Here is a 17358-nt window from a genome sequence, read left to right on the forward strand (position 1 = left end):
GAATTAAAATACCCACGTGTCTCTACTTCCTTCTCTGTTTGTTACCAGTCTCATCAAAGAGACAAGAAGGAAAAAATAGATGCCTAAAAACAAAACCCAAAGCTCACAGCATGCTGTATAGCTTATCTGTATTAGGAATGACCTGAATTTTGGTTCCTGTAAGAATCAGAAAAGCTCTTGTAACCCACAATTCTTTACATAAAATTCTTTGGCAGTTGCCACTGCAAATCTTCTAGTCTTTCTGTCTCTCCTGTCTCTTGCAGAAATAATACTATCAAAGCAAGTGCTGTCAATCATGGAACACTGCTACAAGGTTATGCCAGGTCAGAGCTGGAAAACCAAGGATCTGTGAGTGAGGTGTTGATGGCGGGGTGGGTGGCAAATGTGAATCAAACAAGCTCAGAGATTTACAAGCTGCTGTCACCGGAAGATTAGGACTAAAAGAAGGCGTGCATTTGAAAGAGAAAAGAGAAAAAGTAGAATGAAGAAAGATCATGGAGTAAGAAACTGTGGAGAAGTTTTATTGTAGAAAGGTTAAAATAGTTAAAGACGTACAACTTAAAACGTTTACAAATACAGCAAGCATAACTGATTCTTAGAACATGAGCAAACAGAGCTTTTCTATGATCCATCTCCTGAGTCTCACACACACACACCTGTGGTCCATCTCCTGTGTCTCACATACACACTTGTGTTCTATTTCCTGTGTGTGTCTCACACACACACCCTGTGTTCTATCTCCTGTGTGTCTCACACACACCCCTGTGGTCCATCTCCTGAGTCTCTCACACACACCTGTGGTCTATCTCCTGAGTCTCACACACACCCTGTGATCTATCTCCTGTATGTGTCTCACACACACCTGTGGTCCATCTCCTGAGTCTCACACACACACCTGTGGTCCATCTCCTGTGTGTCTCACACACACACCTGTGCTCTATCTCCTGTGTCTCTCTCACACACACCTGTGCTCTATCTCCTGTGTGTCTCACACACACACACCTGTGGTCTATCTCCTGAGTGTGTCTCACACACACACCTGTGGTCTATCTCCTGAGTCTCACACACATACCTGTGGTCTATCTCCTGTGTCTCACATACACACTTGTGTTCTATCTCCTGTGTGTCTCACACACACCCCTGTGGTCCATCTCCTGTGTGTCTCACACACACACCTGTGTTCTATCTCCTGTGTGTCTCACATGCCCCCTGTCGTTTTCCTGAGTTTACCCGTTTTTGATTTATTGGAACTTTTTTCAATATTTGCTTTCACTTGAAATATTTTCCTCGTTTATCTCCGTGAACTATATATTGTTAAAAAGTATGCCATTCAACCCACCGATAATATACATCTTTGATAGGAAATAATGAAGTCAGGAGTCTATGGAGTAGAAAGAGAAGAGACACAGCTGGCCACACCCCCAGTTTTTCTGGGTTGTTCCTGTTTCGGTGCTATGTTTTAAATTTCCAGAATATCATCATAAATTATTATAAAATATTCTTCATGCAATTCCTCTTAAGTTTTCAGTCAACTTTGCCTAATTAATACATTTATATTGAATTCTCTTAACATATTCTATCCGAATAAAATTATTGTCATGTTCTATAAAGTTACAATGTAAAGTTATCAACTTTTTCATGTAGTCTCAATATTTTTATTAAGGAGAAGAAAAGATGTATATAATTTCTTTATTGTTACCATGGAACAGTCATCAGGGTTATTCAATGGCAGCAGAGGATGAGTGTGCGTAACTGATACACTTTGGTACTTCTATTATTAGTGTAAAATATACCTTAAAAGAGTGTCTTAATGTTTAATAACTTAATGGCAGGGTTGTCAACCAGATCCTTCCAAATCCAGATACATGTATTTAAAAAAAAGGTTTGATAGAATCAAAGATTTGATTTATGTAGCTAAGCTTAATCAAACATACTGAGAGACTAAAACAGGTAACTGATAATGAACAGAAGTCTAAAATGTACATATAAATCATTAATAGTTTCAACTTAACTATTATCTATGACCGTTTGTATGTATGTATATATGTATGTATGTATGTATGTATGCATGTATGTATGTATGTATCTATCATCTATCTATCTATCATCTATCTATCATCTATCTATCTATCTATCTATCTATCTATCTAACTTCTATCTATCTATCTTCTATCTACCTATATTTTATCTATAATCTTATTGGTAGTATAATGAGTATAACAAATCATTCATATAATTTTGTTTAAATTTTTGAAATTGAAAGAAGCTATAAAAATAGAAAGTGCAAAATTGTAGTGTGAGTGTGTGTGTGTGTGTGTATAATGTAGAAGAGGCAAAATTATCATCAACAAAAGCTACAGGTATCACAATTAAGGAGTCAGAAGCATCTTGAATTGCCTCACCAACATCATTTGAATAATATTTGACAGAAGAATATTAAGAATGGATCAGCATGAATGAAACATTTTAAGCCTACTTATACTGTAATTTCTGAGGACAAGAAAACTGTTTTTTTTTTTTTTTTGAAGGAAAGAAAACTGTATACAGAAATGGTGTTAAGTGCTTGCAGTTCAGGAGGCGAGGGCAGGAAGATCCTAATATTGAGGCCATTCTAGGGTCGTGGTGAAACTTTTTCTCAGTGAAAGACACACACAAATGCTTTGGTTACTGCAGATGTCTCAGCTCTTTCACCCAAGTCCCCTTGTACTTCTGTGACACACATTCTGTGACATTTCCTGCTGTCCTGATGGTGAAGCTCTCTTATCTCCCTCTGTGGCCATTAAAAGTTACTGTCATCTGGGCTTTACCTGAGCTTCTCCTTTGTTTCCTCCACTCATTCTCCCTGGGTTGATTCACTCAATGTTGACTACTAAAAACAGTGATTCTCAAATAAATGTTCTTAGGGTTCAGTTCTTCCCCTAATGTTCATAAGACATATCAACCTCTTTTGATTGTCTCTCCCATGGCTACCCCGAATCACTGTGTCCCAGAGGCCAAAAGCATCTTTGCATTCAGTATGCTCCTTTCCTGCCTCAGCAATCTTGTTTTTTTTTTCTTTCTTGTAATTCTTTTCAATTTATTGAAAAATGTTTTTAGCATAATATATCCTGGTTATAGTTTTCTTACCCTCTTCTCCTCCCAGTTTCTTTCCAATTTCCATCCCTTCTGAATCCACCCTTTTCTGTCTCTTATTATAATAAAAGTAGCTTCTAAAAATAACAAAATGAAATAAAACAAAAACTAACACACTGGGATAGAACAAAACAAACAGAAAGAGAAGAGCTCAAAAGAAGGCACAAGAAACAGAGACCTGCTTGTTTGCAAAGTAAGAAATTCCAAGGAGCACTAAACAGAAAATTATAATATATATGCCATTTTGGTATTGAAGGCTTTGTTTCATGACACGAGATGGCCAGCTGGGGCTCTGTCTCCCCAACCCTCCATTATGTAGAGCTTTTCTTTAGATCATCCTCATATATGTATATACTTTAGAACATTTTTTACTGTGTTACATTTTCATATTATTATGTTGGGGGAACCTGTATGAGGATGAAAAATCTGCTACATCTCTGTGAAGTAATTTTTTCCTAATATTGAGGCTATTTTGTTTAGTTGTGAATTATTTAGTTTCCATGTATTTGTAAGATTTCTGTTGTCTGTTGATATACAGCTTTAATTCGTGATGGTCTGATAGGGTGCAGGATGTTATTCCAATTTTCTTTCATCTGTTAAGACTTCTTTTATGTCCAAGTATGTGGTCAGTTTCAAAGAAAGTTCCCTGAGCTTAGAAGAAATTGATTGCGATTGGATAAAATATCCTATGAATATTTGTTATGTCCATTTGGTTTATGATGTCACTTAACTCTAGCATTTTTTTGTTTAGTTTTTGTTTACATGACCTGTCTATTGATAAGCATGAAGGTGGACTAGGAAGGGATCCTGAGGGGGGTCTAAAGGAGGGAGGAAAGCAGGCTGTTCCACTAGGATCTGTTTAGTCTTCTGAGAATGGTAGTAGAGAATAAGAAGAGAGCACAATGGGTAGTCTGCCACAGAGCTGGGTATGGGACTAGGAGATTATATATGGAAGATGGGAGGAAGATGAAGATCTGAAGTGAAAGTACTCATTTCACTGGCTTACTTGCTTCTGTGGCAGACTGGCGGGTTTCCAGAGAATGCCTGCTGAACTGGGAGGCTGGGATAACAGGGTAAGTAGGGAGAAGAGTTAAAGAAGTTTTGCCTGAAACACTGGTGATGGGGGGGCAGAGGAAAGGGAGATTACAGCAGGTTGTGTGCTAGGAAGCTGGGGCTGAAACTGAAGAACAGTGATGACTAACTGTCTGGCTACTTGCTTTCCTGGCTGAGGTGTCCTGCAAATTCCTAGGGAATGGTTAGATTGCCAGGAGTTGGGGGCTTGGATAAAATGATGAATCAGGGAGGGGAGGAGAAGAGGCTGTAGGTGATTTATTTGAGATGGAGGCAGAGAGCAAGAAGGGCCACCATAGGTATTCAGCCATAGAGCTCGTGAAGCTCAGTAGCTCTTACCTGTTTCCATGGCTGGAGACTCTTTGTTGACAGCAAGCATTCTCACTCCTCCTCTTTGTCACTCAGTGCCCGCTGCCAATGAGTTACCCATTTCGCTAAATATGTTCCATTTGTTGCTCCTTTTAATACCACCCTTTGTGTGGACTGTACTCATTACTCATCGATTAATAAGAAAATGTCTGAGTGAATCTCTCTGATATCTTTTCATTTCCTTCCAGTACAGTTATTTCAGCTGCTGAAATATTAATTCAGCATTACCTTTACAGTTCTGAAAATGTTAACCCTTTAAGAGTTTCAACTTTAATTTCCTCAGTTAGGTTTACCTGGCACCTTACTGGTTGACCCAACTGCTTCTCCAGACTTTTCTCTTTTCCCTACTAGAGTCTTATTTCATGCTGAGTCTAACACACTTTCTAACCTAAAATTCTGAAATGGAATAATAAAATATATATTTGTGTGTGTGTGTGTGTGTGTGTGTGTGTGTGTGTGTATCTGTGTGTTTGGCATGGCTGTGGAATGGATGGTGTGACACAGTTCCTCCCCTGGAGCCAAGCCAGCAGGGCACGAGGCCTCACTAGTGTAGACAGTTGCTGTAGACACAAGATACAAGGCTTGTTTGCATAGTAATGTATATATTTTTCATGTTCTCCTTGCCAAGGTTAATGACTCTATGACTATTAGAAACAGCATGAAACTGGAAAGTAAGAATGTGTCTCATATTCCTCAGCAAAATAGTAATGCTATGACATTCAGGTCAGCTTTTAAGGCTCTGGGAAAGAACTCTGAAAACATGAGTTCAAGAATACATAAACATAATTCCTGGAGAATCAAAATGGAGCTCAAGAAGAAGGATCTAGATCCAGGTGGCCGAAATTGGCGATAGGTAGATATGAATATATTTAAAGGTTTCTGTAGGTCATTTTATCTCATATAAAAGGACAGTTTATATCTTTGTCCATTAGATGTAATCTTATTGTGTAGAGGGTTTGTGGATTGATAATTCAATACACACATATATATATATATATTCTTTCTCTCTCTCTCTCTCTCTCTCTCTCTCTCTCTCTCTCTATATATATATATATATATATATATATATATATATATAAACCTGCTTGAAAAGCTAAAAAAAATAAACATTTTTTCTCAACTATGCAAAATATAAGGATGCAGTATGAATTTTGTCTGAGGGGCTCCATGGACCCGAAAGAATAAGTCAGTAAAGGGAAAGGAATAGTTCAAATTCAAGAGTCATGTCTTAAGTAATAAACGAACACCAGGAAGTAAGGGACTGGTGCTCCCAGGACAGGATCCCACCCAGCTAAGTTTCTTGTTTGTGTTTAAAAACACAGGCAGAGCTTTGAGTTTAAGATCTGTCTACAGAGCAGTTTCCTGGACAGCCAAGTATAGGCAGTAAGGAGTTGGAAAACAGAAAGCTAACTTTCTCACATAAAAATAGCCTTGATGTCTAGATTTGGCAACCACAAGCACAGTTCCCAGTGAGCCACATAGGATTTCTCTATTAAAAACTTTACTTGATGTCTTTTTCTAAAAATCAAGAGACTAAGGTTATAAGATGCTAATTCATAGGATAATCAAAAGGTAACCTGTGATAAATGGCTGACTGAATTGATATGCAATTAAAAGACTGGGCTTTTGTGTCTAAGAGCTGAACTATCCAGAGAGTACTACAGTTCATTTGGAGTTTTTCTAGCAGGTTTTCTGTCTTCTGTAAGAAAAACCTTGAGCTACGTAGAGAGTTGTCTCAAGCAGAATAGAGCTGTCAGCTTCTATCCCATCATTTACTTTGAGTTGTTTCTTCTGCCACTCCCAAACCTCCCTTTCTCTGGACCTTATCCCAAGCTGAGGCCGGTCCTTGGTGTGCACATGAGTGTGTATCCATCTAGTGTGTAGGGATCAGACTTTTTAGAATTTGCTCTCTCCCTCCAGTTTCTGGGTCCTGATGATCACACTCAGGTGCTCTGACTCCCAGTATGCATCTTTTTCTGTAGATCCATCTTGTTGACCTATAATTTTTTTCTGTTTCCATTTACAATTAATTTTTAAAAATTACTGTTGTGTATATGTATGAAAGTATGTATTATATATGTATGTATGCATGTATGTATGTATACATGTATGTATCATTACAGATACATACCCAGGATCTTTAAAGAAATAACTGTATGAAGTGAATACTTGTCCTAACTCCTTCTCTCCTCTTTCTGTTCCTCCTCCTTCTTTTATCCACATACATTGTGGCAATATTCACAGTAAATAGCCATAAATTCGGACTAGATGTCGCCTCACAGATCAATGGAAAAAGAAATGGTGGTGCACACAGATGCAAAGGGATTCTATTCACTCAAGAATGAAAATCACCCCTTTTGCAGGAAAATGAATGGAACTGGAAATTATCATGATAAGCAAAAATAAGCCAAATTTAGACACAATTGTATGCTTTCTTTCACATGCTGAATATCACATTAAGAAAATGTAGTAAAGAATGGGGCTGAAGAGATAGATCAGTGGTTAAGAATTCGTACTGCTCTTCCAGAGGAGTTGACTTGGTTCTCAGCTCCAGAGGAACCTCTGTAAGCATATGGACTCACATAAGCACACTCCCACATGTGTATATTTTCATATTGCACACGAACTCACATATGCACACTCTCACATATACATACACATGAGGAAAAGTGGTGACACTATGGTGTTGGAGAAAAGCTTTAGAGACAAGGATAGTGAACTGCTTTTGTAGAGGACCAGTGCTTGGTTCATAACCCCCACATTGGGTGACTCATAACTGCCTGTTTCTCCATCTGAAAGATCCAACAATCTTTTGTATTCAACTACACACACACACACACACAAACACAAATACAGTAAATAAATTTAAAAACATAAATCCTTAAAAACTATGAATCCATGACTGAAAAAGAGGAATAATTCTGTAGGAGGACAGTGCTGAATAAGAGGTTGTTAGGGATCAACTGTGACCAGAGCACATGACTAACACATGAAACATCAAATTAAAACCCTTCATTTTCTACAGTCATGTGAACTTATGAAAAGGCTTTGAGTGGGATCTAGTAAGCACTCAGTAAGTATCAGTGGTCATAATAATTTCTCAATTATTTTTGTATCTTCCCTTTCTATGTTAGATTCCTTTCTATGCTTTTCAAACAATCTACATGTGTACCTGCCACAATTATTCTTTATTGTAACTGACCATCTCTCTTCCATGATTAATTAGAATCTTTGTGAGGCCAGAGGTTTATTTTGCTTACCGTGGCCCTGTCAGAACAAGGTCCACAAATGAAGCTCTGTTAGAAGTCTGAGAGCTTATGAAAAACTCCAAATAAGCAAGACAAGTGTCCTGTGACCTCTGTTCCTCCAAACATGGGTTTATCTTGAAACGTGCTTCTGTGCTCTTCCTGTAGTTTAACAGGAAAGGGTTTAGTTTGGATTTCCCATTACCCATAGTTTTTCAGATGATTTTTTCAAACGTGGTTGATCCTGTGACTATATGAAACCTCAGCTCATGTCAACTTTGCTCATTTGCGCATTCTTAAGCTTCAGAATATCCTCAGAGTACAAGTTGTCTGATGTTCTGAAGAAAGTTGGCTATTGCATGAGTTTTGGTCCTGCCTCATTTTTAGCTTCTCACTATGGCACCAACTATGGTGGTAACGAGCTTTCTACCATCTTTTGCCTGTCTTCTAATAAGTGCTCAATAAATATTTGCTAGGGGATTTATATTGTTTGTAATCACCATAGGCAACTTAATTTCCACATTGAAATCCTTTGCTTTTCTTGAGGAAGATGAAATGGCTCTATTTCCTTGTTCAATCGTGACTGGGCACTTAAAGGAAGTAATTGTATTTAATCGGGTGCGAGGTTTAACAGAGAAGATGTGCAGCTTCTTGGGATTCTCTTCTATAAACAACAAAAACCAAAATAAGATCATTATAAATAGCTTCCTTAGCGTAATGAAGTCAGCCTGAAGGAACTGCTGTGTGATTAGTATTCCCAAGTGCTTCCAACCCTGTGCAGGTCTTAATAGAGAAATAGGATGTGAAAATGAGGACGCGTTTCCTAAAATGTAAGCAAGGCTTACAGACCCTGGGGTCTAGGAAGGACACAAATTTGGTTACAAAGGAACCAGAGCAATCATCTCATATGAAGCAGAGACTGCTTGATCCTTCTTGCTCTTTGTGAGAGTAATCTTTGAGTTCTGTCAATCTATCAATCTTTATTTCTGTTTCCATTTGTCATTTATGCCTGCCACTGCCACTCCTACTGAAGCCTGTTCTTTTCCTGCATTTGAAAAGCCTTTAGTTAGAAGGTAGTTTCTGCAACATCATTTCTATTTTGGATATACGTTAACATGAAAAATAAAAGCAGTCTGTAAAATATCACTTTAAAAATCTTTGATTTTTCTTGTGTTTTAATTTAAATTAGAATGGGATGTCCATGTCTAGGAATAAAACACCAACAACATCCTAGTTTTGTATCAAATTGGGCATTTTTGTTTGTGTGTGGGTCTAAGAATGTAACAGCAAAATAAATTTTTTACTATTGATGAAAGGCAAAAGGATGAGAGACATTTTGAAGGCTACTTTACATTATTCTTGTTAAGTACCTTTAAGAGGTTTTATTGAGGGGTGTTGAATGGTCATAAAGAACAGGTACCAGGTATTTGATGGAAGAAGAAAACACAGCAAAAACTGTTCAGTTGAAATAATATGAATTAGTAGTCTTTAGAAAAGATGGAAAAGCAGGTGAAATCATGAGGAGAAACGCACGAAATAAAGATAAAATCATAAATGTGGTCTTGGGAATAATGCAGGTGAGGACAAGGATTGATGAAGCAAAGTGCCAAGGCTTTGGCTTATTACAGAGTGTGCTCTCTCTCCCTGGTGCTTAAGCCCCAGTCACCATCTCATGTGTAATCTTTCTTTTCCTGATACTTCATTTTTTAAAGATTCAAACACAGAGTATAGTAAGACAGCATGTAAAGCAATGTCCCCTTGCATCAATAGTGGTAATAAAGTTTACACATGCTTAACTAAAAGAAACGGCTCATTCTTATAGCAGAATTGGAAGAGATTGAGACACAACTTTTGTATGAAGGTCTACAGAAAAGACAGACTCTGGAGGCAATAACAATGGGCACAGCTATTGCCTCTTGACCTGAGGTGTAAGAAGAGGGGATGGTTATTGAACCCTAATGAGACTATCTATACACTGACTACCTTCAGTTAGAAAGACTTGTTTTATCACAACGTGAATGAAACTAACTAAAAAGCCCATCACAAAAGACAGTACAGTATTTAAAGTATTAATATTATTCATATCAAATAAATACTTTTTCCATGTTATGGATAAAGACATTAAGCTTAAAGATGTAAGTTGTTTAAGAACATGTATGTCAATCTCCCTTGTCTGTACCAGCTTGGGTGTAGATCAGCCTGAATCCCTGTCTCTCTCAACATTAAAGAGTCTGCAGGGATCCCAGGAGATCTACTGCAGACAGGATAATAGTCTACAGTGCTGCAAGGAGATCTGATGCAGCCACAGCATTAGTCTACAGTTCTCCAAGGAGATCTGCTGCAGCTAGGGCAAGTCAGCAAAGATCCCAGGAGATTAGCTGCAGCTAGGAGCCACAAATCCTCCAGGAGATCTGTGGCAACCCAGGAACTCAGGGGGCAGGCTCCAGAGTCACCCAGGCCAGATAACACCAGAGATAACCAGATGTTGAGAGGCAAGCTCAAGATTATAAGCAACAGAAGCCAATATACATTGATACCATCTGAACCCAGCTCTCTCATCATAGCAAGCCATGAATATACCAATATATCTAAAAAGCATGGTGATGTCCTAAAACCTCATCTCATGAAGATAATAGAGAACTTTAAGTTATTTAAGACCTTAAATAACTCACTTAAAGAAATATAGGAAATCACAGTTAAACAGGTAGAATCACTTAAAGAGGAAACAAATACACCCCTCAAAGAAGTACAGGAAAACACAATCAAATAGGTGAAAAAAATGAACAAAGAAGCCCACCCCCCCCCTGCAAAATGGAAAAACAATCAATAAAGAAATCACAAACAGAGGCAACTCTGGAAACGAAAAACTGAGGAAAGAGGTCAGGAGCTACATCGTCAACAGAATACAAGAGATAAAAGAGAGAATCTCAGGTGTAGAAGATATCATAGAAGAGATTGACACAGCAGTCAAAGACAATATAAAGTATTAAAAAAACTCCTAACTGCAAACATCCAGGAAATTCAGGATACACTGAAAAGATCAAACCTGAAAATAATAGAAATGGGAGAGAGGATATTTGCAGCTGAAAGGGCCAGAAATCATGTTCAATAAAATCATAGAAAATAAGACTTTCTCAACCTAAACAAAAAGTACATAAATGTACAAGAAGCCTACAGAACACCAAATGGATTGAACCAGAAAAGAAAATCCCCTGTCTCATAATAACCAAAATACTAAATAAACAGAACAAGAAAGAATATTAAAAAGTAACATATAAAAGCAGATCTATAAGAATTACACAAGACTTCTCAACAGAGACCCTATAAGCTAGAAGATCCTGGACAGATGTCATGCAGACCCTTGAAGCACACAAATGGCAGCCTAAACTACTATACCTAGCAAAATTCTCAAATATCATAGATTAAGAAACCAAACTATCTCATGACAAAACCAAATTTAAACTATATATATATATCAGCTAATTTAGCCCTACAGAGGCTTTAGTAGGAAAACTACAACACAAGAAGAATATCTATACCAAAGAAAAATAAGAGATTTACATGTTACAACAAACCCAAAAAGAGAATCACACACACACAAGCACACACACACACACACACACACACACACACACACACACACACACACAAATGCACGCGCACACACATTTCACCTCCAAGAACAAACATAACAGGAGCCAACAATCATATGTCTTTAATATCACTCAACATCAATGTACTCAATTTCCCAGTAAAAAGACATAAGCTAACAGTCTGGATACAGAAGCAGAATCCAAAATTCTGCTACATTCAAGAAATATACCTCAACAATAATGACAGACAAAACCTCATAGTAAAAAGCTGAAAAAAGTTTTCCAAGCAAATGATTCCAATAAGCAAGTGGGAGTTTTCATTCTAATATTCAATAAAATAGACTTTCAACCAAAAGTTATCAAAGAGCTGGGGAAGGATACTTTATATTCATCAAAGGAAACATCCAACAAGATTAAAACTCAATTATACCTCAAATGCAAGGGCACTCAAGTTCATAAAAACAAAACAAAACAAAACAAAAAAAAAAAAACTTTACTGAAGCTCAAAACACACATTGAACCTCATACAATAATAGTGGCATACAACACCCCACTCTCAACAATGGACAGGTCACTAAACAGAAACACAATGAGGCTAATAGAAGTTATGAACCAAATGGAGAACTATACAAGAAAAAAATCAACAATACCAAATTAAATAAATAGCACAAATACAGTATCCAAAATTAACAGAATTAAAAATGAAAGTGAGACATAAAAACAGAAGCTGAGGAAATTCAAATAAATCATCCTTTCTTACTACAAAAACCTTTACTCAAAAACTGGAAATCCTAGATAAAAAACATGACTTTATAGATAGATATCACATACCAAAGTTAAATCAAGAGCAGGCAAACTATCTAAACAGTCCATATTCCCTAAGGAAATAGAAGAAGTCATTAAAAATCTCCCAACCAAAAGGAAAAAAGCCATGGGTCAGACAGTGTTAGTGCAGAATTCTGTCAGTCCTTTAAACAAAAGCTATTGCCAATATTTCTCAAACTATTTCACAAAATAGAAACAGAAAAACAATGCCTAATGTGTTCTGTGAAGCCACAGTTACACTGATACCTAAACCACACAAAGACCCAACAAAGAAAGAGAACTTCAGACCAATTCCACATGTGAATATTGATCCAAAAATACTCAATAAAATTCTGGAAAACCAAATCTAGGAACACATCCAAAACTATCATTCACCATGATTAAATAGGTTTCATCTCATGAATACAGGGATGGTTCAATATATGAAAATCTATTAATATAACCCTCTATTTTAAAAACTCAAACAAAAAATCACATGATTATCTCATTACATGTTGAAAAAGCATCTGATAAAATACAATCTCCCTTCATGTTAAAGGTATTGGAGAGACTAGGAATCCATGGCCCTTATCTAAACATAATGAAAGTAATATACAGAAAACTATCAACCAGTATCAAATTAAATGGAGAAATAGTTGAAACAATCCCAATAAAATCAGGGACAAGACAAGGCTGCCCACTCTCTCCATATCTACATAACATAGTACTTGAAGTTCTAGCTAGAGCAATAAGACAACAACAGGAGATCACAGGGATTCAATTTGAAAAAGAAGAAGTCAAGGTATCACTATTTGCATATGCTATGATAGTACCAATAAGAGATCCAAAAAAATTTACCAGAGAACTTCTACAGCTTATGAACAACTGCAACAAAGTGGCTGGATATACAAGTAACTCAAATCAGCAGTCCTTCTTCATACAAATAATAAACAGGCCGAGAAAGAAACTAGGGAAGCAACACCCTTCACAATAGCCACAAATAATATAAAATATCTTGGTTTAACTCTTACCAACCAAGTAATGACAAGAACTTCAAATCTTTGAAAGGGAAATTGAAAAAGACCTCAAAAGATGAAAAGATCTTCCATGCTCATGGGTTGGTAGAATTAACATGAATTAAAATGGTCATCCTACCAAAAGCAATCTACTTGTTCAATTTTGTCACAGACATGAAAAAAGCAATTCTTAATTTTTTGTGGAAAACTAAAAACAAAACAAAACAAAAAACCCCACCACCAACACCACCAACAACAAACAAAACAAAACAAACAAACAAACAACCCCCCGAAAGTCCCCAAAAACAAAAAACTAGGATATCGAAAGCAATTAAAGAACTTCTGGGGTAATCACCGACCTTGACCTCAAACTACTACAGAGCAATAATGATAAAATACACATGGTATTGGTCTAGAGACAGACAGGTCGATTTATGGGATAGAACTAAAAACCTAGAAATATGCCCATATACTTATAGACACTTGATCTTGGATAAAGAAGCTGAAAATATAAAATGGAAAAAAACACCCAAAAGCATCTTTAATAAATGGTGCCGGTTCAACTGGTAGTCTATATGTAGAAAAATGAAGATAGATTCATATTTATCACCTTGAACAAAACTTTAGTCCAAGTGAATCAAGGACCTCAATATAAAACCAGATATGCTAAATTGAATAGAAGAAAAAAATGGGAAAGGCCCCTCAAACTCATTGACCTAGGAGGAAATTTTCCAAAGAGATCTCCAATGGCTCAGGCTCTGAGAACAACAATTGATGAGTGTGACTTTATGAAACTGAAAAGCTTTTGTAAGGCAAAAAACATAGTCAATAGGATAAATTGGCAACCTACAGATTGGGAAAAAAATCTTCACCAACCCACAACTGTTAGAGGAATAATATCCAAAAATAAATAAAGAATTCAAAAAGCTAACATCCATAAAAAACCAAATAATCCAAATTAAAAATTGCTTAGAGTTAACCAAAGAATTCTCAACTGAGAAATCTCAAATGGCCAAAAAGCCACTGGAATGCCCAGCATTATTAGTCATCAGGGAATTGCAAATGCAAATGACCCAAGATTCCACCTCACACCAGTCAGAATGGCTAAGATAAAAAATTCACTTGACAGCAGATGCCGGAGAGCATGTGGGGAAAGAGGAACACTCCCCCATTGCTGGTGGGATTGCAAGCTGGTATATTCACTCTGGAAATCAATATGGCAGTTCCTCAGAAAATTAGAAAAGTTTTACCTGAAGACCCAGCTATACCATTTCTGGGAATTGTATCCAAAAGATGTTCCAACATAAAACAAGAACCCAGATGTCCCTCAACAGAAGAATGAATACAGAAAATGTGGTCCGTTTACACAGTGGAATACTACTCAAGTGTTAAAAACGATGCGTTCATTAATTTTACAGGCAAATGGAGTGAACAAGAAAATATCATCCCAAGTGGGATAACCCAGACCCAAAGGCACATACATGGTATGTACTCACTGATAAGTAGATATTAGCTCAAAAGATCAGAATACCCATGGTACAACTCACAGACCATATGAAGCTTAATAAGAATGAAGGTCAAAGTGTGGAACAAAATAATTACTGGAGGCAGAGGAAGGGAGGGTCCTGGGTGGGAGAGGGAAAAGCTGGGGCAGTTTCAGGTATGAGAAGAGACAGGAGAGAAGCCCAGAAGGCCAGGAGAATGAATAGAAATATGTAGCAGTGGGTATGGGTAAGGTAGGGGTGGGGAACCACTAGAAAGTTCTAGACACCAGGAATTTGAAAGGCACTGTCGTAGTCAAGGTTTCCATTCCCGCACAAACATCATGACCAAGAAGCAAGTTGGAGAGAAAAGGGTTTATTCAGCTTGCACTTCGCTGTTCATCACCAAAGGAAGTCAGGACTGGAACTCAAGCAGGTCAGGAAGCAGGAGCTGATGCAGAAGCCATGGAGGGATGTCACTTACTGGCTTGCTTCTCATGGCTTGCTCAGCCTGCTTTCTTATAGAACCCAGGACCACCATCCCAGGGATGGCACCACCCATATGGTCTGGACCCTCCCTTCTTGAGCAGTAGTTGAGAAAATGCCTTACAGCTGGATCTCATGGAGGCATTTTCTCAACTAAAGCTCCTTTCTCTGTGGTAACTCCAGTTTGTGTCAAGTTGACACAAAACCAGCCTGTAAAGGCACCCAATGTGATTGACATCAGTTGAAATACCCAACAGAGGGAGCATAGAACCTGTAAAGACCACCCCCAGTAGATGCCCCTAGTTGATGGAAGGGGACACCTACTCATCTCAAAAATTTTAACCCAGAATTATTCCTTTCTAAAGGAAACATGGACAAAAATGAAGCAGAGACTAAAAGAAAGGCCATCCAGATGGTGCCCCACCTTGGGATGCATTCCATCTGCAGACACCAAACTCTGATGCTATTGCTGATGCCAAGCACTGCTTACTGACAGGAGCCCAGTAGGCTGTCCTCTGAGAGGCTGTGCTTGTACCTGACCAATACAGATGCAGATCCTGACAGCCAACCATTGGACTGAACTCGGGGACCACAGTGGAAGAGATAGGGAAGGACTAGGACTGAAGGAACTGAAAGGGATTGCAACCCCTTAGTAAGAACAATATCAACAACCAGACCCCTCAGACTTCCCAGGGATGGAACCACCAACTAAAGAGTACACATGGGTGTGACCGTGGCTCCTGTGTATTTATCAGAGGATGGCCTTATCTGGCATCAGTGGGAGGGGAGGCGCTTGGTTCTGTGGAGACTTGTTGTCCCAGTGAAGAGGGAGGGGGAGGCAGGAATGGGTCGGAGGGTAGGGGTAGTACCCTGTTAGAAGAGGAGAAATGTGATGGGTGGTTTGCATGGGGGGGTACTGGGAGGAGGACAACATGTGAAATGTAAATAAAAATAATCAACAAAAGAATCCGTAACACATGTAATTTATAAGTTTATGGGCTTATGGCAGATGAAAACACTTTCTTTTAAAAAAATCACCTTATATTAAAATATAATTAGTTAATTTCACCTCTTCCTCCCTTTTGAATTCATGGCCTTTTTTTTTTTTTTTAAGCTTTCTTTATTTTATGTATGTGAGTATACTGTAGCTGTCTTTAGACACACCAGAAGAGGCATCAGATCCCATTACAGATTGTTGTTAGCCACCATGTGCTTGCTGGGAATTGAACTCAGGGCCTTTGGAAGAACTGTCAGTACTCTTAATCGCTGAGCCATCTCTTCAGCCCCCCATGGTCCCTCTTTCTTTATCTGTTATTCACTCACACTTGCATGCACACGCACACTAGTGCTTGTGCACACATGCCCTTGCTTTACATTGGGAAGACACTGCTTCACCCAGTCTGTTAATTAAAATGTTCATATTATTCAGAAATACTCTTGCAGACATTCTCTTAGCAACATTTTTCCAAATGTGCATGTGCATGGTTATCTTGCAACTAAAGTTAAAAGTCAATTATAACCCCTCAAATTGCCATCTCGTATCTGAATGAGCCTTTGTGAAATTATTCTAAGGCTTGCCTTTTAAGAAGTCACTTTGTATTCCTTTTTTAGTCTTCCCTTATACATTATATCCTGACCACTGTTCCACTCCCTATTTTTTCAAGTCCTCCTCACCTCACCTCCCTCTCCTGCACCTCCTGATCTACTCCTCTTGTTTCCATCTAGAAAGTGCAGGCCTCCCAGGGATATGACATGAACACAGCATAACATGCTACAATAAAGCTAGGCCCAAAACCCTCATATCGAGGCTGGGCAAGGGCTGAGACAGGTGACAAGCATGGGCCCTGTTCGGGTCTGAGCTGAGTCTTCTGCGTTTACATTATGGCTGTGTCTCGGTGTTCTTTTGTTTTTATTTCTTTACTGAAGGTAAGACTGTTTTTCATCTTCTTTCAAATTTCATGTCAGCAGATTTACAGATGGAGTACAGAGCTTTAGAAGTGGGGTACCCATTGGAGCTGGATTCTTTCAGTCAACAAACAAATCTCGAGATTCATTCGTATTTAATTATCAGTAGTTTCTTTTAAAGCTTTTTATTGGTAAAGGGCATCGTGGCTGATTTATTCAACTTTTGTTGAAGGGTTATTTGTTGGTCCCCACTACC

The sequence above is a fragment of the Micromys minutus genome (assembly GCF_963924665.1).
Source record: "Micromys minutus genome assembly, chromosome: 11".
NCBI lineage: Eukaryota > Metazoa > Chordata > Mammalia > Rodentia > Muridae > Micromys > Micromys minutus.